General features: G+C 36.9%; 1 protein-coding gene across 4 annotated transcripts in view; it reads right to left on the bottom strand.

Moving 5' to 3' along the window:
- Window positions 1-24,348, bottom strand: part of TBL1XR1 (TBL1X/Y related 1) — a 174,730-nt gene that overhangs the window by 55,625 nt on the left and 94,757 nt on the right. The window contains exon 3 of one of the 4 annotated variants that reach the window (XM_077752367.1): window positions 16,556-16,670. The exons of the other annotated variants lie outside the window; for them this stretch is intronic. The gene's annotated coding sequence lies outside the window, so the exon portion shown is untranslated. The remainder of the gene's footprint in view (window positions 1-16,555; window positions 16,671-24,348) is intronic. 4 annotated transcript variants of the gene reach the window in all.

Genomic DNA, 24,348 nt, shown 5'->3' with positions numbered 1-24,348 from the left:
TCTATGGAGCCATAAGACAATCAAAACGAGTGTCCCTAGACTATCTAGATTTGGTAAATTATTTGGAAAAGCAAAAGTAAAAACAGGCAGAAGACTGTTCTAATGGCAGAAATATGATTAATATAGATCAAACATCCAAGTATGGGTAAAAAAAAAAAGTATAAAATGAGATCAACATTCATCCCAATGGGTAATAAATGCTTGTTCAAATCAAGTGAAGATGACTTAAACCAAATTTAATACTCAGATAACAGACTGGTACACACACCTGTACACATACACACACAAAGCCAGCTACCAGGTAAACCTGGAAAGGCAAAAGAAAATGGAGTAGAAATCGATGATGGATTCAAATTGAGGTAAGCTTTCAAGTTTTAACGAAAACTGGAGAAATCCACCATGAAAGTGTCAGAGGTCAATTTCACAGGGTGGAAAAAAAAAGTTGACAGTACTGTCCTGTAAGATTTTTTTTCCAAAAACCAAACAAACAAAAAAGCTCACAGAGGAACAACTACACTGAAGCCCTGAAGTGTTCATCCTTTGGTAGGTACTCAACCAGGTCAGGCTACAGACTCACTGAAAATACCATCTATTAAAAAATCTTATTAATACCATCTTGTTAAAAATATTTATTATAGTACCATCTTATTAAAAATATTTCTTTCCATTTTGTTGTAAATGTACTTCAAAGCTAATGCCGTTCAACGTGCTCAAATCTAAATATCAGATTTGTTATCTTTGTCCTGCCCATGACAAAGTTTCATCAATTTTTTATTTAGTATACAAATTAAGCCTCAAAGTGAGGCCTGTAGACCTCTAGGGTTCCCAAGACTTTTTAAAGGGGTCCTCAGGCCAGAATTTTTATAGTACTAAGACATTACTTGACTTTTTCACAGAATTGACTTTTATACACTGATGTTAAAGAACAATAGTGGGTGAAACTGCTGACATCCCAATGCAAATCTTCCTATATTAGTAGTCATTATAGTCTTAAATATCATGTACTCAAAACACACAAAAAGACCCACAAAAATTCTTCACTGAAGAATTTCCTTGAGAGTAGCAAAAATGCTTAATTTTATTAAAATCTTAATTCTCAAAAACACATCTGCTTGATATCCTATATAATAAAACATTAAGTACACTTTATAAAGCACTTCGGCTGCATAAAATGATGGTATTTCAAAGAAAAGCACTGTGCAATTGTTGAATTGCAAGCTGTTTTCATGGAACACCATTTTTACTCCCAAGATCAACAGACAGTAAGTGTGGCTTTTCATACTAAGAACTTGGCAGGCATCACTGTCACTTTAAAGAAAACAACTAGCAATATTTGTTGGCAAGAATAAAACTTAAGTTTTTAAGAGAAAATTACGATTTGGAAAATTTATCAACCGCCATGAGTTTGTTAAAAGGTTCCCAATATTCAAAAATTTTTCTGATGAGTGGTGAAGTTAATGACTCTTTTTCTTTATATTGTATAATGAATATATAGAAGATCTACATAATTCAGTGAACAAATATTTTCCCAATGACCAGTACATAATTATGCATGAAGAAGTGAAGTATTCTAAGTTCAAGAGAGACTAATGACTTTATTTAATAATACAAAAAGTTCATGGATACCATATCAGATCCTGCATTGCAACTATCATTAAGAAGCTCTGCACTTGAGGGGTGCCTGGGTGGCTCAGCTGGCTAAGCCTCTGACTCTCGATTTCAGCTCAGGTCATGCGTGCTCTCATGGTTCGTGAGAGGAAGCCCTGCATCGGGCTCTGCGCTGACAGCATGGAGCCTGCTTAGGATTCTCTCCCTCCCTCTCTGTTGCTCTCCCTCAGAAAATAAGTAAGCAAATATTAAAAAATTAATAATAATAAACTATCCATTTGAGATTTATTAGTATCAAAGAAAATATCCAAATTCATTTGAAAAATAAAATTTTATTGATTTGAAAGAGTTATACATCTTTGTAAGGCCAGATGTTTCTTCATAGATTTCAACTATAAGAATATACTTCAATATGAGAATGCAGAAGGAAGTGTGAAAACCCAGCTATACTGTAGTAAAGCCAGAGATAAATAGAAATTTGCAAAGAGGTAAATCAATGCCATTCTTCTCAAGAAATTTTTTTGGAAATTTGGAAAATACATATTTTTCACAAAATATGTTTGTGTTCACATGTTATAGATGGGTTTATATTAAAATGCATTGGTAACATAAAACTTCATAGTTTTAATTTCTGGTGCAGCAAATTGCTAGTATAAAATAAACTGATTCCTTCTTGGCAATACTCGTGCTAATCTTTTTGGCAATCATTTGGGGGAAAAGACCTCTTAAGCCATAACTATGTTCAGACTGTAACAGGATATAAATCTTGTTTTGTTATGTTCATGTTGGAATACACATAGGTATCCAGCAAATTCACACCTAATTGAAGACATAAATACTCTCATGCAAAAGTTCTCCTTTTGATAAAACATATGGAAACCTACTAAATAAAACATGTAAGAGTAACAATAACACATTTTCTGAAACTATATCTCTGTAAATGGACTTTGGTCCAGATACAACCAGTTGATTCAGTAATTTTATTTAAATTTACTTTCTCTCTCATTCATTCAACAAATATTTACTGATCTATCATTGTTCTTGCCCCTGAACACTGTAATAAAATAAAATCCATTAATATAAAGCATAATATATTATGAAAAATAGGCTCCACAGCCAAGTTTCAGATTGCATCCCATTTCCTATCAAATTCTTTAAGAGCTGTAGGAAAGGTGTAATAGCAGCAGCGCTACCGCAACACGCTTCCTTCTCAGGGTGGATTCTCAACGATCCTGCGTGTCTGTTTAGACTCATCACTTGTGTGAGGTTACATAGAGCTGCAACTAAAGTCCTTCCCCACCAACTAAAACATGAAGTTGATCTCATTTTGTAACCTTTATATCTCAGAGAGAATACAATCAAGACTATAAGTAATGGCAGCCTCCTCTACCATATACATGGAAACAAATCATGTAAAACTTTGGCACTACAGAATCGATCCAATCATATACTCTATTAGCTAGACAGGAAATAAAGAGAGCTGGCTAGCTGAGCAACAAATCTGAAATTCTGTATGGTCAGATTTCCAGGATACCTGGTACAAATTTCGTACCTGCCCCTGCACTCTGAGGACACAAAAGAACAGAGGAAATGTAGGGAATAGATAGAGGACTAGGGAGTGCAGGCACATCTGTGACTAGTAATGGAAAGTAAGTAAATATTCCATACTCTCTTTGCTACTCGTAACTATATCAATAATTGCTGTGAATACATTTTTAAAAATCCAAAGCATAAGATAATAGAGGTTCTCTACTTCTTGACATCCTTGTATATGTACCCTTTTGCCAGGCATAGAAACCTAAGCCTAGGCAGAACTGCTGTGTAAATACAGCTTCCCTAAATTCTATCATTCTTTTCCCCAGACTAAGCACACCAATACTTAACACTATTCTACCAACAAAACTCTTTGCCTTGACCACTTTTTCCACCTTCCCCCAAGCGCCACCTCTGAGCCCATTGCTCTCCTCAAACATTATTTGCAAGCTAGGTTTTCTACATTAACTCCTCAACCCTCACCACCACCAAATATATTTTCATCACTTAAAGCCAGGTAGACGACAAGCTTAACAATCTGACATAACAAAATGTTACTAAATAACAATGGCTTAGTGTTCTGCTTTCTAAGGAATTTATATACAACAAAGCCACAAATATATCTCTTTAACTCAAGTTTCTCATATTTGAGTAATATCAAGTGCTTTTGAAAATTATAAAAATCATGGGGCGCCTGGGTGGCTCAGTCAGTTAAGCGTCCAACTTCAGCTCAGGTCACGATCTCATGGTTTGTGGGTTTGAGCCCCGTGTCGGGTTCTGTGCTGACAGCTAGCTCAGAACCTGGAGCCTGCTTCAGATTCTGTATCTCCCTCTCTCTCTGACCCTCCCATGCTCATGCTGCCTCTCTTTCTCTCTCTCAGAAATAAATAAAACATTAAAAAAAGAGAAAATTATAAAAATCAGTTCCAAAGTGTCTGATGTCTAATGTAAACTACAGTATTAAAATAAAAACAAATAGCTTTACTTTGCTACACAGTAGTCATTCGGATGATCTAAATATAATCACATGTCTACCCAGGCTGGCAAAAACAGAGAATAAAACGTAACAATTTTTTAAGAATCATAAAAGGCCAAGGCACAAATGAGCTTAGCAGGGGATGGGGAGCTGAGGGGGAATAGATTACCTACAGGCTGATAAAAGCTAAATGAACACAACATTGTATGTGTAGAGAGGGGTGGGAGAATATTTAAGCTAGAAGGTTCACCCAGTGGTTCTCAAAATGTGTGCACATTAAATCACCTGGAGAGCTTTTAAAAATCCTGATGTCCATGTGACTTACATCACACACTGAGAACACCAGAATTTCTGGAGGTGGGATACAGATGTCAGTATTTTTTGAAGATTCTCAGGTAAATACAATGCATAGCAAAGTTTGGGAACCTCCTGTCTACCCAAATGAAAGCATTTCAATAATATGCAAAATGTGTTAAGAGAAAGAGCTCTTCAAATCACTAAGTACTTTTTAAAGTCCTTGTGACCTCCATATCAGTTTCCTGCCGCAACACTGTACCACAAACCCGGTGGCTTCAACCACAAAAGTACGGTCTCCATTCTGGAGGCTAAAAGTCTGAAACGAACCTAGTGGCAGGGCCACGCTCCTACCAAAGCCTCTGGAGGAGAATCCTTCCTTGCCTCCTGAAGCTTCTGGTAGGTGCTCGAAGGTCTGCAGCAACGTAACACCAGTCCCTGGCTCCATCCCTGCAGGACTGCCTCCGCTCTGTGCCTGTGTCCTCACATGGTGCCCTCCTCTGTGTGTGTGTGTCTGTGTCCACAATTCCTTCTTCTAAGGACACTAGTCACACTGGAATAGGGCCTACCTAATGACCTTATCTTAACGACATCTGCAAAGACCTTTTCTCCAAATAAGGTCACAGTCACAGATACCAGGGGTTACAATCTCAAGGTATCTTTTGGGGAACATAATTCAATCCATAATAGCTCACTCTTAAGAGTCGCCTACTAATCAACTATAAAACTTGGCGTCATATGGTTAAATAGAGAACTCCAGCGTAGAATTAACTGAAGCATTCTGCACCTTTTCAGAGCCTAAAAGGACATCAGGTTTGAAGGTACTCTAAAGAGAGGATCCATCTTCTGGATCCTCCCCTCAGCAGCTAAGTGACTCCATTACTAAATAGGAAAGGTTAAAAAAAATATATACAAACTATCCTCAAGCTAGTTTCCTCTGGCCCTGGCTGCCAAACTTCTATTTCAAGACACTCTTAGCAAAGTCCAAAATTTTCAGTCTAGCAATATAGTCCCTTCCAGAATAGCAACCTAAAGTTCTACCTTATATTCCTTCCCACACTCTTACAAACCTGCCTGCACTGTGAAACCGTGTCACTGGATTATACACACACACATATATTCATTCAAATGACCAAATGTCTATTTTTCATATATATTTGATCTTAGTCCTTGGTTCCTGACTCACAATTCCCCAAACCCTTGGAACTTCACACTTGTTGAGAGTGAAAAAGATGTCTTTTGTTATGCTGACGACGTGACTTTGGGACCACACCTAAGGATGGGGGCTAGTTGCCAGCAAAACCAACCTTGTGATGAGGGCTGGGGCCTTTCAGTTCCAAACGTGCCCAATGCTGGGGAAGGGAGAGGGCCTGGGGTCTGAAGCGATCCCCAATGATTTAATCGTGCCTGTGTAATGAAGCCTCCATAAAACCCCAAAAGGACAGCGCTCAGAGAGCTTCCAGGNTGGAGAGGACAGAGAAGCTCTGGCCTTTCCCCACTTGTTACCCTGATGCATCTCTTTCATCTGGCCGTTCCTGAGTTATAACCTTTCGTAATAAACCAATGATCTAGTATGTAAAACGTTCACAGTTTCATCGGCTGCCCTAGCAAATTAACTGAACCCAAAGAGGAGGCCCGCTGATTTACAGCCAGCTGGTCAGAAGCACAAGTAACAACTGGCATCCAAAGAGGACGGGGCCAATCTTACTAGGGTTGAACCCTGAACCAGTGGAATCTGACACTACCTCTGGTAGACAGCAGCAAAACTGATTCCTCAGATACCCTCCTGGTATATCAATTCTCAGGGTAGCTGGTGCGGGGAAGGGAGGAGAGGAACCCCACCCCACATTAAAAACGGATTCTCAGAACATCAACAAAAGAGCCTGCCATTAATAAAGAACCACAAACTAGGTGGACTTACAACAAAAATTTATTGCCTCATAGTTCTGGAGTCAGAGGCGCAGAACCACAGTGCTGGCAGGGCCATGCTCCTGACGGTGCTAAGGAAGGCTCTTTTCCAGGCCGTCCTCCTAGCCTCTTTGTCTTATGGATGCATTACTCTAGCCACCTCACCATGTCTCCCACTAAGGCTCTTCATACTCTTTTCTCTATGTGTCTATGTCCAAACTTCCTTTTTATAAGGACACCAGTCATACTGGAGTAGAGCATACCATAATGGCCTCATCTTAACTTAATCACCTCTGTAAAAACCCCTATTTATTATTTCCAAATAAATTTATATTCTGAGGTACTGGAAGTTTGGACTCCAACATTATGAATTTTGGAGGAAACAATTCAACCCATAACAGTCATTAAGCTGAGAAAGCCCAGGATTAATAAATACAGATACCATCATTTTAACCCTCCAAAAAGTGCAGATGACAGGTAGATCAGGGTTGACAAAAGCCTTTTCTTCCCAGACCTCATCAATTATCTCCCTACCATATCCTTTCAAATAGATAATCCATTTATTTCTAGATAATCCATTTAAAACAGAATTTAGGGGCACCTGGGTGGCTCAGTAAGTTAAGCGTCCAACTCGATTTCAGCTCAGGTCATGGTCTCAGGGTTCGAGAGTTCAAGCCCTGCATCGGGCTCTGTGGTAACATGTGGAGGCTACTTGGGATTCTTTTTCTCCCTCTCTCTCTGCCCCTCCCATTAGCATTCGCTCTCTCGCTCTCTCTTTCTCTCTCTAAAATAAAACGTGAAAAAAAATTTTAAAACACAGAATTCAAAACAATACTAATTATGGTGATTATGATGGCATCAACATACAGGTATCGACTTAAGTGACTATAGGATCAAGTATACTGCTGTTCCAAATTGAAATCAATCTTTTCTTCCCGTAATTGAGGTATTTATCCCTAGCCCAACAATCTGGACCGTGGCCATGTGACCTGCGTTGGCCAACAGAAATTGAGTAGATGTGATAACATAGCACATCCAAACAATCACAATTTCATAGGTATTACACTTGTCTGCCAGCTCTGTTGCCACAAGAATGAGCAAGCCCTATACGCGGGGCCTGCTCCAAGAGCCTGGATCCCCAAATAAGGCCAAGAACAGAGGCACAGCCAACCAATATTCTCTGCATTTAAGATCTACAGAAAATATCTTTTTTAAGTTTATTTGTCTTGAGAGAAGGAGAGAACATGCAGGCAGCAAAGGGGCAAAAGGAGGGAGGGAGGGAAAGAAGAGGCAGAGAGGGAGACTCCACACTGTCATCTCGGAGCCTGCTGCAGGGCTCAAACTCACAAACCCTGAGATCATGACCTCAGCCAATATCAAGAGTCAGACGCTTTAAGTAAGCCACACAGGTACCCCGAACATAAATATTTTTTAAAACTAGTGAAAGCAAACTGTAAAGCAATATTTTGACTACATATATCCCTAGAAACAAAAAAGAATCACAAAAAACCTTTACACCTCTCTCAGTATGGATGCCTGGGTAGCTCAGTTGGTTGGGCGGCTGACTTCAGCTCAGGTCATGATCTCACAACTCTTAAGACTTTTGTGTTTGAGCCCCTCATTGGGCTCTGTGCTGACAGCTCAGAGCATGGAACCNTTCAAACCAAAATTTTCATAAAGAAAAAAATACATGCAAATACAGAAGCAGTACAAATTGTTTTGTCTTCTCTTCATGGTATGGTACTATACTCCTCAAGCTGGCTATACCTGGAGGACATACAGCAACATGCTAGAGAGTGGAAGTGATAAAGAAGGTGAATGTGTCACATTATCCAAGAGAATAATCTTTCTTGATGGCAAATAAGTTTGATCAACTTTACTTTTATGACAAAACTCATATTTGATGGAACTGAACTCAACTAAATTTTTTTTATTATAAAAAATGTTTGTTTATTTATTTATTTATTTATTTTTAATTTTTGAGAGAGAGAGACAGAGAAGAGACCAAGCATGAGCAGGGGAAGGGCAGAGAGAGACACAAGAGAATCTGAAGCAGGCTCCCGGCTCTGAGCTGTCAGCACAGAGCCCAACATGGGGTTTGAACCTACACACCATGAGATTATGACCTGAGCCAAAGTTGGATGCTTACTCATTAACCAACTGAGCCACCCAGGCACCCCTAAAATTATTTTAATGTTTATAATACACAAATATTTTTTCAGTAAAATTCACAATACAAGCTTTAAAACCCTATAATCTTACAAATGAATTAAAATATAACTAGGAACTCATGATTTTTCTCTTACTAAAAATATGTATTTGTTAGCTTTAAAAAAGCCATTAATGACAACCTCAAACTAAAAAGCACTCTATACTTGGATTACAGTCCCTAAATAAACACTTTCCACTACAAGGAGTCAGACCCCTTACAGGAATGACCAATTTCAAAGCTAAAGGGGGAATCCTGGGACATCTTGTCATGAAAGAAAGCAAGGAGACCACCAAAGGCTTCTGGCACCATAGCAAAAGGAAACAGAAATAGATAATTAAACCACCTCAGAAACAGATATAAAAGTTAAAGATAAAATCCACATCACTGGTCACCTTGAGAGCTTACTGGAATACCACCAATTAACTACTCTAAAAATTGGTAACTAAAACAATCAAGCACATACTTTGTCTTTCTTGTGCCAGATCTACTTCAGAATATCACAATACTTGACTAGGAACAGTCCTTCACAAAATTCCAGCGAAATCAATGCAAAAACAATGATATAATTAGAAAATAATCATTTTATATACCTAAGAAAATGATGAATCTAAACAAAAATACTGAATAGTGCCAAGCCCATTAGAGAAAAGTCTGATGTGCGAATGTGTAATCGGTGGATGAGCCTAACAGCAGCTGAACCAACTATTCAACATCAGCATCACTAAAAGTGGGACAACCAGATGATTTAAGCCTCACATGGTGTGATGCAAATGGAAGAAAAAGGAAGATATTATGATCAAAGAATTAAAAGTGAATTTAATCAGGTCTCTACTACATTAAAGAAATTAACAGGGAAAATATGTTAGCACTACCACAAAGATAGAGAACCGAATTCAGAATACAGGAAATTCAACCAGACAAATCAATCACTTTCCTCTATCAATAAGCAGAAGAAACTTAAATTTAGCAAACCAAAAGCAGTATGTAGACCTTATTTGGATTCTCACTAAAACTAACCATCCGAAAAGGTCATTTGGGAGATAAAAGAAAAAAATTAATTACCTTTACGTCTTCCAGTTTCTCATAAGGCTTGTATCTTTTCTGGACCACTGTAATACATGAAGCCTAACCTTTTTCCTATATGCACGGAAAGGGCAGGGGAAACTAACAATGAGGGCAGTGAGTACAGAGACAATACAATAGCTGTTATTGCACAGGCAACATGTATCCTAGTAATCTTCTAATCCTTATTTTGTTTAAAGATTAAGATCCTATTTGAAAACAATATTTGGGCTTGACTCTGTTCTGGAAAGTAACTCCAGAGAAGAGGACTCTCTAGTAGTTCATCTAGACATAATTCAAGGGTTTTCATCAGAAATATTTATCATCAAACTGATCAATTTAGTGTTTCTCAAGTACAGGCACTAAATATAAATAGCCTCCTTCCTTCAATATAATGCAAATGTATATATACTAAGTGTTCAAATAAGTAGTTTTAAAGAAACAAAACTCTTAGGCAGAATAATGAGAGTGAGTGAATGTTTTTCTTCTCCTTTGCACTCAACCTCACCTCCTTCTTGGAGAGGAAAAGGCGTTTAGAGAGGTAAGAGGAAACTATACACCCATAGACGTCAACTTCAGAATCCGTTTGATTTACTCCAAAAATATTAAGAAATTAGTAGTGGGGTGCCTGGGTGGCTCAGCTGGTTAAGTGTTTGATTCTTGGTTTCAGCTCAGGTCACGATCTCACAGTTCTTGGGATCAAGCCCCGCATAGGGCTCTGCATTGACAATGTGGTGGAGCCTGCTTGGGATTCTCTCTTTCTGTCTCTGTCTCTGCCCCTCTCCCACTTACACTTTCAAAATAAATTTTTAAAAAACATTAAAAAATAAAAAGCATATTGTGTTGAAACTAAAGACTGTTAGAACTAAAGAATTTGTTCCTTTTCCTTCTATTATATAGTAGTAATGGGTTCACCTTTTTTCGCCCCTGCTATTATTAGTGGGAAAAGACTTTCAGGAGGATACTTACAAACAACAAACAAGAAGTAGTCAGAGGTAACAGCAACAAATGAAAGCATTCATTTCAAAATTAATGTTTTTGTTTACATAGAACACTACTCTAAAGAAATAATACTGGATCATTCAATGGGTGGTAAAGGTTAAGATTTTTCAAATATTCTAGGAATGACAACTTATGTTCATTTTTTAAAAATGCAAGCTACAAGAAAGTAGGCACTTGATCCTTGTTCTTCACTACTGTACTTGTGCCTGAAATATAGCCTGATTCACAAAAGGCACTCAATTTGTTAGAAAACAGTAAAGTTCTTTCTTTATACCAGTCAGCAAGCAGTGCTTTCGAAGACTAGAAAGATCTTCTTCAATAACTAACATTCAGTGTTCCTTCTCATCCATTCCCACTTTGATCTCCATTACCTCCACAAAATCAGTAACTTGTATCTCCACTTCTTTTTGGCCAGACACTGAATATGAAGAAAGAAAAAGGCCCCCCACACTCATGTCTAGGCCACCAGTGGTTCTTGCTGTATGGTTCTTCAGGGTGATCTATCAAATTCACCTGTGGCAGCTCTTTCAAAGGAATGTCATAAACTTCATGACAACCCTAAAAAGTCCTCAGTTTCAACAAATCAGAGGTACTGCCCAGGCATGTATATTTTAACACATTTCTCAGTAACGCCAACCATGACTTTTATATCATGCCACATAACTTCAAAAACTTCTCTACCTTTACATCCCATCTCTCTCTCTCTCTCTCTCTCTCTCTAACTGAACAGATTTTCATGGTCATCTTAAATTACTCATACTTCTCAGCATCCTTCAATCCATCATCATACCTCCAGGATCACATATATTTTCCTCCATTTTGATGCAAATATCCTGCTCTGACATTTCAACAACAAATGCTATTATAATCCTGACATTCAGCTCAAGCAGTCTTGCCAATTCCCACTCAAGCTCTGTCACTTATCTAAACTCCAAACCATAATAGGTATCTAACATCATTTTGCCCCTCTAAGTCATTTGGCAATCATCTTATTATGTTTTTAATTTCCTTATCAACTTTTCCATCATGGATTTTAAAAAATTTTAAACTTCCTTCAAAGACCCCATCTCACCAAAAGCCCCTCAAATCTCAGGTGGCTTCACTTCTTCAGTAAAAGTTATGAGTACCTCCCTTGACCTTTTGCTTACTTCAAAATCTTTATTATTTGTAGTAGTAAAAAAAAAAAAAATACAAAACAGAAAAATTTTATCATAGAATCTGTTGGGTCTTCTATGATATACTATTGTATCATTAGCAAAATTACTAGACATTTTTAAGGTTTATTAATTTAAGAGAGAAAGCACAAGTGTGCATGTAAGTATGGGTGAGGGGGNGCAGAGAGGGAGTGGGGGAGGGAGAGAGGCAGAGAGGGAGAGAGAGAATCCCAAGCAGGCTCTGTGCTGACTTGGATGTTTAACCAAATGAGGTACCAAGGCACCCATACTAGCCTTTGTTTAGGGAGTTTTAATACAGTAGCTTTTCCCTGCTCCAATAATAAGTACCTATAAACAAAGATAAGAAAATAAATATTCCAAAACCAAATAAAACTATTTTAAATGTCTACTGGATGTATACAACTAAACATAGTATTCTATTGAAAGATACAAAGGTCTGAGCAATGGAAAAGGATGGAGGATAGACACTGTGTTACCACAAGTGACTATTCCTCTGCAAGAATATAAAAGTGGGCACACATGTTTTACAATAGACAAAAATAAATTCCAGGTAGATTTAAAATTTATAAATTTTAATTTTTTTAAATTTCTTTTGAGAGTGCACACATGCATGCACACAAGCAAGCTGGGGTGGGCAGAAGAGAGAGCGAGAAAGAGAGGATCCCAAGCAGGCTCCATGCTGTCAGCACAAAGCCCAAAGAGGGGGCTCCATTTCACGAACTGTGGCATCATGACCTGAGCTGAAACAGAGTCAGATGCTCAACTGACTGAGGCGCCTAAGCACTCCAGATATTTTAAATAAATGTATGCATGCATGTACCTATACATACCTCTTAACAAAACACTGAGGCTACACATCCAATCGAGAGAGCAAAATAAATTTTTTTAACCAAAACTGGAAACTCAAAAACTGTACAAGAAAACATAGCTATATCTGAGTACATGAAGATTTACTAGTTAAAAAGGAAATACATATCAAAGTAGCAAGGAGTAAAATTACACTTGCTAAAATTGGTAGATATTTAAAAGATCTAGATGCCTATTTCAGACAGTAATGTCAGGAAAGGTTTTCCCCTATGCCTACAAGTGGAAATGAGTAGCAGCCTTTTGGAAAATAATCTGTCAACTTCTATTACAAGTCTAAGTATCATGAACTGTAAGAACTTGACAGTTTGTTATTTTTAAAATGGTCATGCACTTCATCGAATACATGCACCTTCCAACCTAAAGGAATAAGGAGATTTCTTAATGTTTATTTATTTGAGGAGGGGGTGCAGATAGGGAGACAGAGGCTCTGAAGCAGGCTCCATGTGGACAATAGAGAACCTGATGTGGGGCTTGAACCACTAACTGCAAGATCACAACCTGAGCCAAAGTCAGATGCTTAATGGCCACGCAGGTGCCTCATAATGTTGAGAAATAAAGCACAAGTTCCTAAGAATATTTATTTTTTTAGGAACATTGTTTTATAGTGGCAAAAAAGGAAAAACAAAGAAATAAAGTAACTATCCATTAAAAAGGGGTACCAAAACAAGACTGTGGTACACTCATAATATTCATGGATTATAGAGTCATGAAAAATAATTAACTGATAAAGGAACAAAAGGAAAGAGTGTACTCTTTGGTACAAAATGTAAACAATAACATTTACATATTTAAGTATAATGTATAAAAGAGGAAAACTATCTTTATTATTGTTAAAAGTTTACTTTTGAACTTAAAACACTTTGTTACAAATCACCTCCAAATGCAGTGGGTTTTCATACTCCTTGATCTCCAACTTGTGGCCATTTTTCAGCATTTAAGAATAAAATGAGAACAATCTTTGAACTTCCATTAGTTGTCTCCCTGACTCTGCCCTGTCTCCTATCCTTCTCTCACTTTTCTTTCTGCCCTAACATGTGTACAGCTTACTTCTTTTTAGCCTTCTGGTCTTTAGTCTATAACTCTCCCAACTAAGGATCTCAGCCAGTCTAAAGATTTACAAAGCTACCATCTTCTCTTTTTATGTGCCACTCCACATATCCAGATCTTTGCCACTTAAGCATTCTAATTCTAGCTGACTAATGCACAAATCTATTTATATGCCTTTTCAGAATCTCCTAATTCAGTATCATCCAAGGCAATTTATGTCCTTTTCTACCAGATTTGTTTCTCCTCTTGTTCGTAACTGTCACTGATTCTACTGTTCATTGCACTTTAAACTTTAGCATCAGAGGCGCCTGAGTGGCTCAGTCAGTAGAGCAAGCAACTCTTGATTTTGGCTCAGGTCATGATCCCAAGGTCGTGGGATCAAGCTGCACATCAGGCTCTACAGTGAGCGTGGAGCCTGCTTAAGATTCTTTCTCCTGTTACCTGCCCCCCCAACTCAGTCTCTCTAAAATAAAAATAAATAAACTTTAGTATCATATTGGATATAACTTCATATCTCTGCTTTTACCTGCAATCTTATAGATTCTATCTTCTTTTACCTGTACAGCACCACATTCAGCCATGCCTTTCTTTTTTACAGTACTTGTCGCCTGTACTACAATAGTCTCAGAGTCTTCTAGGTCTCTTCCTATGATCTTTGGACACCAAGGCATAAAACATGACCCATTAGATCATATACATCTACTGCTACCTAGTAACTTCCACATCTCACTCTAAACTGACTAGCCAGGCATTTAAGTTTCCCATTCTATGATCCCAAAGTATCTATCCAGCCGTACAATACCTTTTTTGAATGTACTTTACCCATAAGGTGCATATATTCAGGTGTATTATTTAAAACCCCTGCATTTTTAATTTTTAGTTCTTCGTTCCAACTACAAGTGCTGAAATTCTTCTTCAAATGTCATCTCTTTATGAAAGCCTATTCAAATGCCAACATCACAGTTGCTTTTGTTTTTTTGTTTTGTCTTGTTTTTACTCTTCTGAAAACCTGGCAGTAGTAGATTATTAGACTAGAAATCAGAATGTTGATGTCTTCTTTCAAATGCTATTACTTTTGACATTCGGACATTAAATCAAACCCCTGAACCTGCTTCTTTTTCTGTAAAACACAAATAAAATTAACCTACACACCTCACAGGTAGGTATGAATGTATGGAAAACCAATTATAATTTAAATGCTAATGCCGTCATTATATTACCTTTTCTTACACATATTTGCTTTTTCAACCACAAATTATAAACATTTATTTTCTTTAAAGTTTACTGATTCATTTTGAGAGAGAGGGAGAGAGTGTTACTGGAAGAGGGGCAGAGAAAGAGAGAGAGAGAGAAGGAGAGAGAGAGAGACAGAATCTGAAGCAAGCTCCACACTTTCAGCACAGAGCCCAATGGAGGGCTTGAACTCCTGAACTGTGAGAACATGACCTGAGCTGAAATCAAGAGTCAGATGTTTAACTGACTGAGACACCCGGGTGCTCCACAAATTATAAGTATTTAAAAGTCTATACTTCATATCTAGAACCTAACACATAGTAGCAATTCAAATGTATTTTTTAAAAAATAGTTCGCAAGTCATAAAATAGAGCTCTCCCACTCCAGCATAAGAAATATAATATACACACAATCGTATAATATAATTATGCACTGATTTTTTAAAAAAATCTACAACCCTTCTTCCCGCAGATAAGTTTTCAGGAAAACTACTGTCACATGACATTTCTACACCTCTGATGTAGTTCACCTGAAACCCAATTAGTTATGTGGCAGGTGGACAGGGCTCCTTTAAAATGGCTGATAAATAACTAAATAGTTGAAGAATGCCAAAACCTTTACAATATATAAGTGATATAAAGTATCTGCGTGACCGTGCTAGTGGTATCTTGTCCATTCCAACAAATTTAACCAGCATTCATAGTTGAGCTCTAATGCTTTAGTTTGCCCTAAAATTGTAAAGGTTGATATCACAGTTATTCCAGTGACATAAGACAACAGATTAAAAAAATAAATAAATATACAAGAGAAACAGGTTAATTTTCGTTAAGCTGAAACATTTTGGGTTTTTCCTACTCTTTCACAAAAGCAAAACTGATGCTGGCCAATGTTCATAAAAATTCAAAATAATATGGAAAGTGGAGTAAAAACACTTTGGTCTTACAGAAACCTGTGAATCATAAACTTACTATGAGAACTTAAAAGTCCTTGAGGTACCCTTGAAAACCATGTTAAGCTTAAACCAGAAAACAAGAAACTACCAAAAAGTATAGAGTCTTGTCTAAAGGACACAAGAATCAACTTGAACAAGCACTCACTAGCCAAAAATGGGACAATCTGAACGTCAATGCAAAAAGTCAAACTCAAAACTCTAAAATGCAAATATGCTTATCTAAATCCATGAGTTCACAGGATAAACCACTGTTATTACAATTATGTAACATAACACCACTGGTTAATATTTCTTGGCATTTTTTGGCATTTTATTATTTCACAAAAAAATTGCTCTCATATCACAACTGCTCTTAGATGTCATATCCATGCTCCTGCACATACTTGTAATTCATTTTTAAATCTAAATTTAAAACTCTACAAAATCATCCCTGTCATAAATTTTAACTTACTGTTGCTATAGTGCCTGGTAAAGCCACAGGGGTTACTGATAAGAAACCTTACTAAGAGTTTGCCTTAAAAATAATGGTTGAATGCCAAGAAGTAGCAGCAAAATAAAGTAACTGGGCTATATTATGGATTAAGACAGGTATGGGTAAAAAAAGGAGAGTGAGTTATACAGGAATGATGACTAGCAGTTGATCAGAGCAGCAAATCACTGTGTTTTTAAAAAAAAAAAAAGCTCACCCTGTATGTGATGTTGCTGAGTCCCATAATAAACATCAGGCAGCATGATGTAACAGAAAGAGTCCTGGACTGAGTGAGGGGACCTCTGTTCTAGTCCAAGGCCTCAGTTCCTCATCTGTAAAATGAGGGTGCTGAATTAGATATCTGAGAGGGCTCCTCTAGCTTTAACAACGAGGAATTCTACGGACATATTCCAAAAGAAGCAATAAAACGTAGGATTTCTGTTAACAGTTAAGTTTAACTGTTAACAGTGGAAACAGCAGGTAGGACCAGAGATGCAAACAATTTTCATAAAATTTTAACCTTCAAAAGCAATTATAAACTTATAACTGCTACAGAGGTTTTTACAATATACCTGCTTTAGGAGCAAAATCATCTAAACTAGATTAGTAATGAGTGACCAAATTATGACCTGAAAAAAACCTATTCACCTTTAGCCAATCAGATTGCCCAAGTAAATCTAGAAACAATGCAGAAACACCTTTGGGCTAATGATTATGCTAAGTGGTAAAAGTACCTCATAAGTGTCCCCAATTAAGTAACTGAACAGAAAGAAAGAGAACAAGAAAAATGATTAAAGTAATTTATTAAATTAAATTAACTTATTAAAATTAAGTTTAATTTTAATAAATAAAACAATAATTTTGTTTGTGATATCCTTCTTTGTTAATGAATATATTTTCCCTAAGCATTATTTTTTTTTCTGTCTAGCTCTCAAAACAGAACATGGCTTCTCCTTCTCACAACGCTTATTGAAATAAACCATTTTCCCCGCAATGACACACAGAAACATTTCAAGAGTGTCTTTAAGTTTTCTACACTGAAAGAAATCAAGCTACTACCAGTAACAATAATAGAAAGGCTCTGGTGGCTCAAAATCTTAGTGGTTTTCTAACTGCAGTTATCTAAATAACATTAGTTGCCTAGTCCTAGTATATTCTTCTGGGCCTAATAAACAGAATACTAAATTTTAAGTTCATAGATCAGCTGCCGTTCTACTTTATTATTATTATTTGCTTATGTTGATACTATGGTTCTTACCTGGCAGACTTAAAACTCCAGGGAGAGAACCAATAAACATACCTCTATAATCAAGAATATATCAAAAATCTACTATTTTAAAAAATGAATCTGTATCTTTTAAAGGATGTAAAGACATGATGAAACATTCAGTGAAAAAAAACTTGATTTTTTAAAGCTTGTTTTATGCAAATTACCTAAAGTGATTATAAAAGAAATGACATACACCCAATTCCATTAATTATTCATTTGAGCATTTCACCTTGGCAATATAATGCCTAATAAGTTATTCAGAATCACTAATAAAATTTCTCTCTGGTTGGCAGAAACAAAGGCAAAAATAAAGCAGTCTCGATGATAATGAAATTTGTTCTTGGCTAGTCTTAAAAATGGTGGTGATGTCCATATGTCTTTGAGATAAAAATCTGTGAAACAAAACTTTCCTTTACACTGAATTTATTTTCTATTTTAATTTAGATATTTTGATTTACAATCCTAATGAGCTGATTAAAACAACCTTACACTTAATGGCAAACAACAGAAATCAGGATATGCAAAGCATACTTTAGGGCTCTAAATTGAGCATAAGCTGTTTTCAGCAATTTTCTCCATCTACCTTACTGCCCTCCAAGACTTTTTCAGAGAGACTTAAAACATTAAACTTATTTACTGACAATATTATTACTACTAATGATATAATGATAAAATACCATAAGCCATATTGGTTTTAGCCAATGTTATACAGCTGTAAATTAACTCCTGCAAAAACTCAAGACTGACTGAACCACTGTCTTGAGCAAGATATTCTCCTCTAGGAAGGATTGGCACCAAGATCAGCAGCTAAAGGAGAATCTGAAATTTAAATAACTAGTTGGTATCACACATGAAGCCCACTGGATTGTTCCTCACTAAATTTCTTTGTAGAACATAAAAAGTCAGCGCAAGGCAAAATTTGCTCAAAGACCAAAATACCTCATTTAGATATCAACAGGACAGAATTCTTGGAACAATATAAATGGCTATAACTGGGCACAAAACAGCAGCACATTTGCTTTGAAAAAGTTCAAATATCTAGAAATGGGAATTCTTTTTATATTATTGCAATGCAATTGGAGAAAAAGACAAAAGACCAAAAATAAGTCCAAATCTGACTATTTTGATCGCTAATATGAAACTCTGTAACATAATTTCATATATAACACAATTTCATGTAACTTCCATTTTCTAAAATATATCTAATAACTACTTAGTTTTGTTGGAAATTCTCTTTTTAGGACTGGGGAAGAAAACAAATGCCAGGAAAGAAGAAACTGAGCTGATCAAATTAATGGTTAAAAATCCCACATCTCGGGGCACCTGGTGGCTCAGTTAAGCATCTGACTTCAGCTCAGGTCATGATCTACTGCTCATGGGTTTGAGCCTCCTGTCCAGTTCTGTGCAGATGGCTCAGAGCCTGGAGCCTGCTTGGGATTGTCTCCCTCTCTTCCCCTTCCCTGCTTGCACTCTGTCTCTGTCTCTCTCTCTCAAATATAAATAAAAACATCAAAAAAAATTTTAATCTCATAATTATATTTTATATTTTAATATTAATGGTTTTACTTTTCTCTCATCCTCACCTACTTATAATTTATTCTGATACACATATTTTGAAAATCTAGCCTTTCAGAATAGATTTCCTAACAGTAAATAAACTGAGGATAAAAAATAAATTAGTATTTTATAAGCATTTTACTTAATATTGTGAAGTCGGATGGTTAACCAACTGAGCTACCCAGGCACCCCGTGGTTATTATATTTTATTAGCACTACACTTCTCTGTAAAAACTTTATAGAAGAACCACAAAATTTTGCAATAATGATCATCTGCTTTTCAACCTAATAAGTCATTAACATACTATTACCATATTCCTAAAATAGAGATTTTTAAAAAACAAATTCTAATTCAGTCTAATAATTCTAGCATAAAAATCATACAGCATTCCTCTTGATAAGTAAATACAATTGCACTTAAGAGGATATGCTCTAAGTCAAACTTCATAAATGACAACTGGTCAATTTAAAAAATAGAATCAAATAATTGCCTCTAATAGTATTTTCAAAAAAATATTCAAAATAAGCAACCCCAGCAATTCCATCTCCCATTCATCATACTTGACTCTAAGCATACTCTAATTATGTATCCATCCCCTCAGAATTTATGTATTATAAATGATCTTAATAAGCCTTTGCTATATCATTTTGAAGTAATCAAATTATTTGTATGGGTATGTTTGCCTTCTTATACTTTTATTGTTTATATTTCTGTTATCTTTCTGCTTCCTATAAAGGTCAGAGCTCAGAAGGCAAAAAATGTCACTCAAAATTTTAAAGTATCTTCAAATTTTAAAAGTATCAATTTTGATGAAAGCTACTAACAGCAAACTATTTTTAAAAAATTTTTTAATGTTTATTTAGTTTTGAGAGACGGAGAGAAACAGAGCATGAACAGGGTAGGGACAGAGAGAGAGGGAGATACAGCATCTGAAGAAGACTCCAGGCTCTGAGCTGTCAGCACAGAGCCTGATGCAGGGCTCGAACCCATGAACCACCAGATCATGACCCAAGTCAAAGTCACATGCTTAACCAACTGAGCCACCCAGTTGCCCCTAACAGCAACCTATTAAACAGGAAAGTGGTTTAGAAAAATACTACTTACTAGGATTTTTAAAACATTTTATTGTGGAAATTTTCAAACATACAGACAAAAACTTAAAACTGTATAGAAAATATTCACACAGCCACCACCAAGACTTTAGAATTAATACTTCCTTGCATTTGTCTTATCATTCTCTTCAAGCTATCTTAACTTCTGAAGCATTTCAAAATACGTTGCAGATCAGTACACTTTCCCCATATACACTCAGCTTCTCTATCATTAATTATAGTAAAGTATTTAATAGTGTTTCTTTCAAAGAAAAAATTTACAAAACACAACAGATACAGGCTTACCATTCAATGATATACTCAAGTAACCCAAATCCCTAACACGATACAGGGTTATTACCGTCACCCTAGAAAATTACCCCATGCCCATTCCCACTTAATCCCTGTCCCCAACACCCATGCATCCATTTCTAAGCCCTGCCAACCAGCTTTAAAAAAAAAAAAAAAAAAAAAAAAATTAGTTTTGTTTTCCCTACCCAACACAGAATACGTAAGTTTGTCTGTTTGGGTGACGTCACAGAGATGGAATCATAATTATACACTAGTTTTATGTAAGGCTATGTTCACTAAGCATTATGTTTTGGAGATTAATCCAAGTTGATGCAGGTATCAATACTTTGTTCCTTTCTATTGCTCAGTAGTACTGTGTTATATATACACAGCAGTTTATCTATTTTCTTGTTGACAGACATCTGAACTGTTTCCAGTTTAGGGGTCAGCCACATATTTGGCAGAGTTTATACATAGAATCTGGTATTCCACCACTGTGGTTCTTTCTTTTCCGGAATTTCCTCCCTCTTCCTCCATCTGGACTGCCATCACCCTGCAGCTGCTGGGGTATTTCTGAATTTGATCTCCTTCCTCAAGCCAGTAAGACTGCAAACAAGCCAAGAGGAGTCTGCCTGAAGCAAAACACCATCAACATTAGAAACTCACCCAAGGCCATTCCGTTTAAGAAACCACTGCAGTCCAATTTCTACTTGCTCTTGTTTGCTCTACAGTGTCCTCATGTTTTTTATATATTGCCCAGAGACTGTAGTCACAATTTGTGGGAGGATTTGTTCAGTAGGATCTCCATTTTTAAAATTATAATTCCCCTATTTTTCTACTTCAAAAAAATTATAATCGACAAATCTCTTTTTGGCTTTTCTTTTTCCCCTAAGAGCTTGACTGATCCAGTCTCTTTCTATCCAAAGAGCTAAACTAAACCAAGAAAAGGCCTCTGGGAGCTACAGATTATGAGAGCTGGAGGAGGGAATCCTGTAATTCTGTACATGAACCAATACAGGTCCCAGAGGCATGCCAACACATGTATGAAGAACACACCCAAAGAAGCTAAGGTTTTGAGACCTTTTGATAGAAGTCACTCTTCAGGTCCCACACTAACCCTGAGTGGTTCATGTAAGGAGCAGAATGAAAGCAGCAGGACAAAGGCTTTGAAAACTGAACTGGTGCTGGAGCTGACAAGGCCCAGGACACAAACACTGAGAACTTGCGGTTCTCATGAACCTAACCATGCTCATCACCTGCTTTCATTAAAAAAAATAAAGTCAACATTTCCCTGAGAAGATACAAATTTATTTTACCTACACAGAATCAGGAAAATCTGACCAATTCTCAAAGAAAAAGACCAGAAGAGATGCCAATCTTGAGATTATCCAGATGTGAGAATTATCAAACAAAAATGTTAAGGCAGCTATTTTCATCCATCCTCCCCAGGGTAAAAGTATACACTTATAAAGACAGGAAACACAGAAGTTCTCAGAAGTACAAAGTAAAAAGAACCAAATGTAAACTTAACAAGTGGGAAAATTTTAGGGAAAAAATGATTTGACAACAAGTTTAGACAAAGGAAAGTAAATACTGAATAACTGATTCCCCAAATAAGAAAATAACACAAATAGATAAGAAATAAATCTAATCTTAATAAAAGAAAATTTTCCTGACATTTTGCATCTTTAGCACTGAATAGTAATGGGGGGCAGGGGGAACCATCAACGCAAAACCTAGAGATCTCTAACTAAAATGCTTTCAACCTTATTCTATCTCCTCCTGGGTGCCTCTGAAAGCTCTCATGATTCATCTTTGAAAAATACTCTATCATTTGTAGGATATACAATTTTTAAGAATGCTGGACTGCAAGTGAAGACCTCTGATTCCAGTCTTGGTTCTCTAACTATGACAAAATACGTAAAGTGGCATCACTCCTCTAGGCTCTAATTCCTTATTTTTAAAAGCAGGACCTACTTAGTGAGTGAGGACAACTTATTTAGCTTTATAATATAGATGGACTGTTAGAGTAGGCAGTTAGTTAGGTTCTAACAGGATACCTAGAAGCCAGCAACCCGGAAGTCATCTCTGGCTATGGGGAAAGCCAGAGGCCTGGCGGGCAGCAAGCACTCTACATCAAGCCTCATCAAACTGGACAGGGGGAAGACAGCAGATGCTATGACAGAAAAACCCCTGACCAAATCAAGAAGAAAACTCTAAACACCCTGCATCCCTGCCCCAGGTAATGAATATTCCACCCCCAGTTAACAGCCCCTTAACAGCCCTCAGTAAAAGACAGAGGCCCAATCCCCATGTGCTCCAACTTCCCTCACCCTAGCTCACATCTCCAAACTGTACTTTCACTCTAATAAACTTCCTCGCTTCTGTGAGCTTCTGTCACAGTGTCATGCATCTGTCCTTGAATTCTTTCTTGTGACAAGACCAGGAACTTTTGGTGACACCTATTGGACAGGCTGGGTCTCCCCCAGTTCACCTGGCAACACCATGATCTAATTTTAGGAATGCTCTGAGGGTCACGCCTGTTTCCTCAGATCTTAGCATTAGCCAAGTTCTTCACTGCTCTCATTACTTGTTTCTGACACATAAGGAGAACCTATGGTCAGGTAGCTGTGACTGGTAAGTTCTAGGGCAACCCAGTTAACAGATATACAAGGCAAGCCACAATGCACACCACATTATGTAATTCTAAATTTTCTAGGAGCCACATGGAAAATTTAAGGAGAAACAGGTGGCAGTTATTCTAATAATATATTTAATTTAACCCAATATATATAACCAAAATGTGATCATTTCTTGTAATAAGTATTTTAAAATCACGATTTTATCTTGTCTTAAAAATCCACAATGCATTTTATATTTACAGCACATCTCAACTACGACTAGTCATATTTCAAGTGCTCGAAAGCCACATATTATTAGTGGCTACCGCAAACAACTATATACTGCAGGTTCAGATGTGGAGGTGGGAAGAGGAGGAGGACACAATAGCAAACAAGGGCCAAGGTGTCTCAATGAGTCATCCTGTAATTGTGCGCGCGCGCGCGCACACACACGCACCCCAGATTGCTGATGGTAAAGAGGTCATCCCCACATAGCAGACAGATCAGAGAAAGTTTGTTTTTGAAATAAACTTCCATCTCTAGTACAAGTAGAACCCACTACAAAAGGAAAAAAAACAGGTAGGTAATGACTTACATATCATTTCCAAATGCCTGAATTTAAAGTATTTATTTTGGGGTGCCTGGGTGGCTCAATAGGTTAAGTGTCCTACTTCAACTCAGGTCATGATCTTGCAGTCCGAGTTTGAGCCCCCGAGTCGGGCTCTGTGTTGACAGCTCAGAGCCTGGAGCCTGCTTCAGATTCTGGGTCTCCTTCTCTCTCTGCCCCTCCCCCGCTCACTGTGTGTGTGTGTGTGTGTGTGTGTGTGTGTGTGTAAAATAACATTAAAAATAACTTTTTAATCGAGTATTTTTATGAAAGCCATTGTTTATTTTATCCTATCCACAGTTGTACCATCACGTAGGGACTATACTAAAAGGCATCATAAAACAATTAAATGATTTTAAAGATGTGACACAAAATTTACTTCAAAAGTCCACAATATTCAAATCAAATGCTTTACTGTGACCTGGTTTCTGAAACTGACGCTAAAGTATCAAATCCCTCCTTTGAATGAAAATTAAAAAAACCTTAAGTGAATTTATGAATACTGAAACCTCTATATTTTTTAAATGGATATAATTTCTTTTGCTTTGAAGAACAGCATGACAATTTTATTC

The sequence above is a fragment of the Crocuta crocuta genome, unplaced genomic scaffold (assembly GCF_008692635.1).
Source record: "Crocuta crocuta isolate KB4526 unplaced genomic scaffold, BGI_CrCroc_1.0 scaffold151, whole genome shotgun sequence".
NCBI classification, from domain to species: Eukaryota; Metazoa; Chordata; class Mammalia; order Carnivora; family Hyaenidae; genus Crocuta; species Crocuta crocuta.
This window is presented reverse-complemented; position numbering and strand designations above follow the sequence as displayed.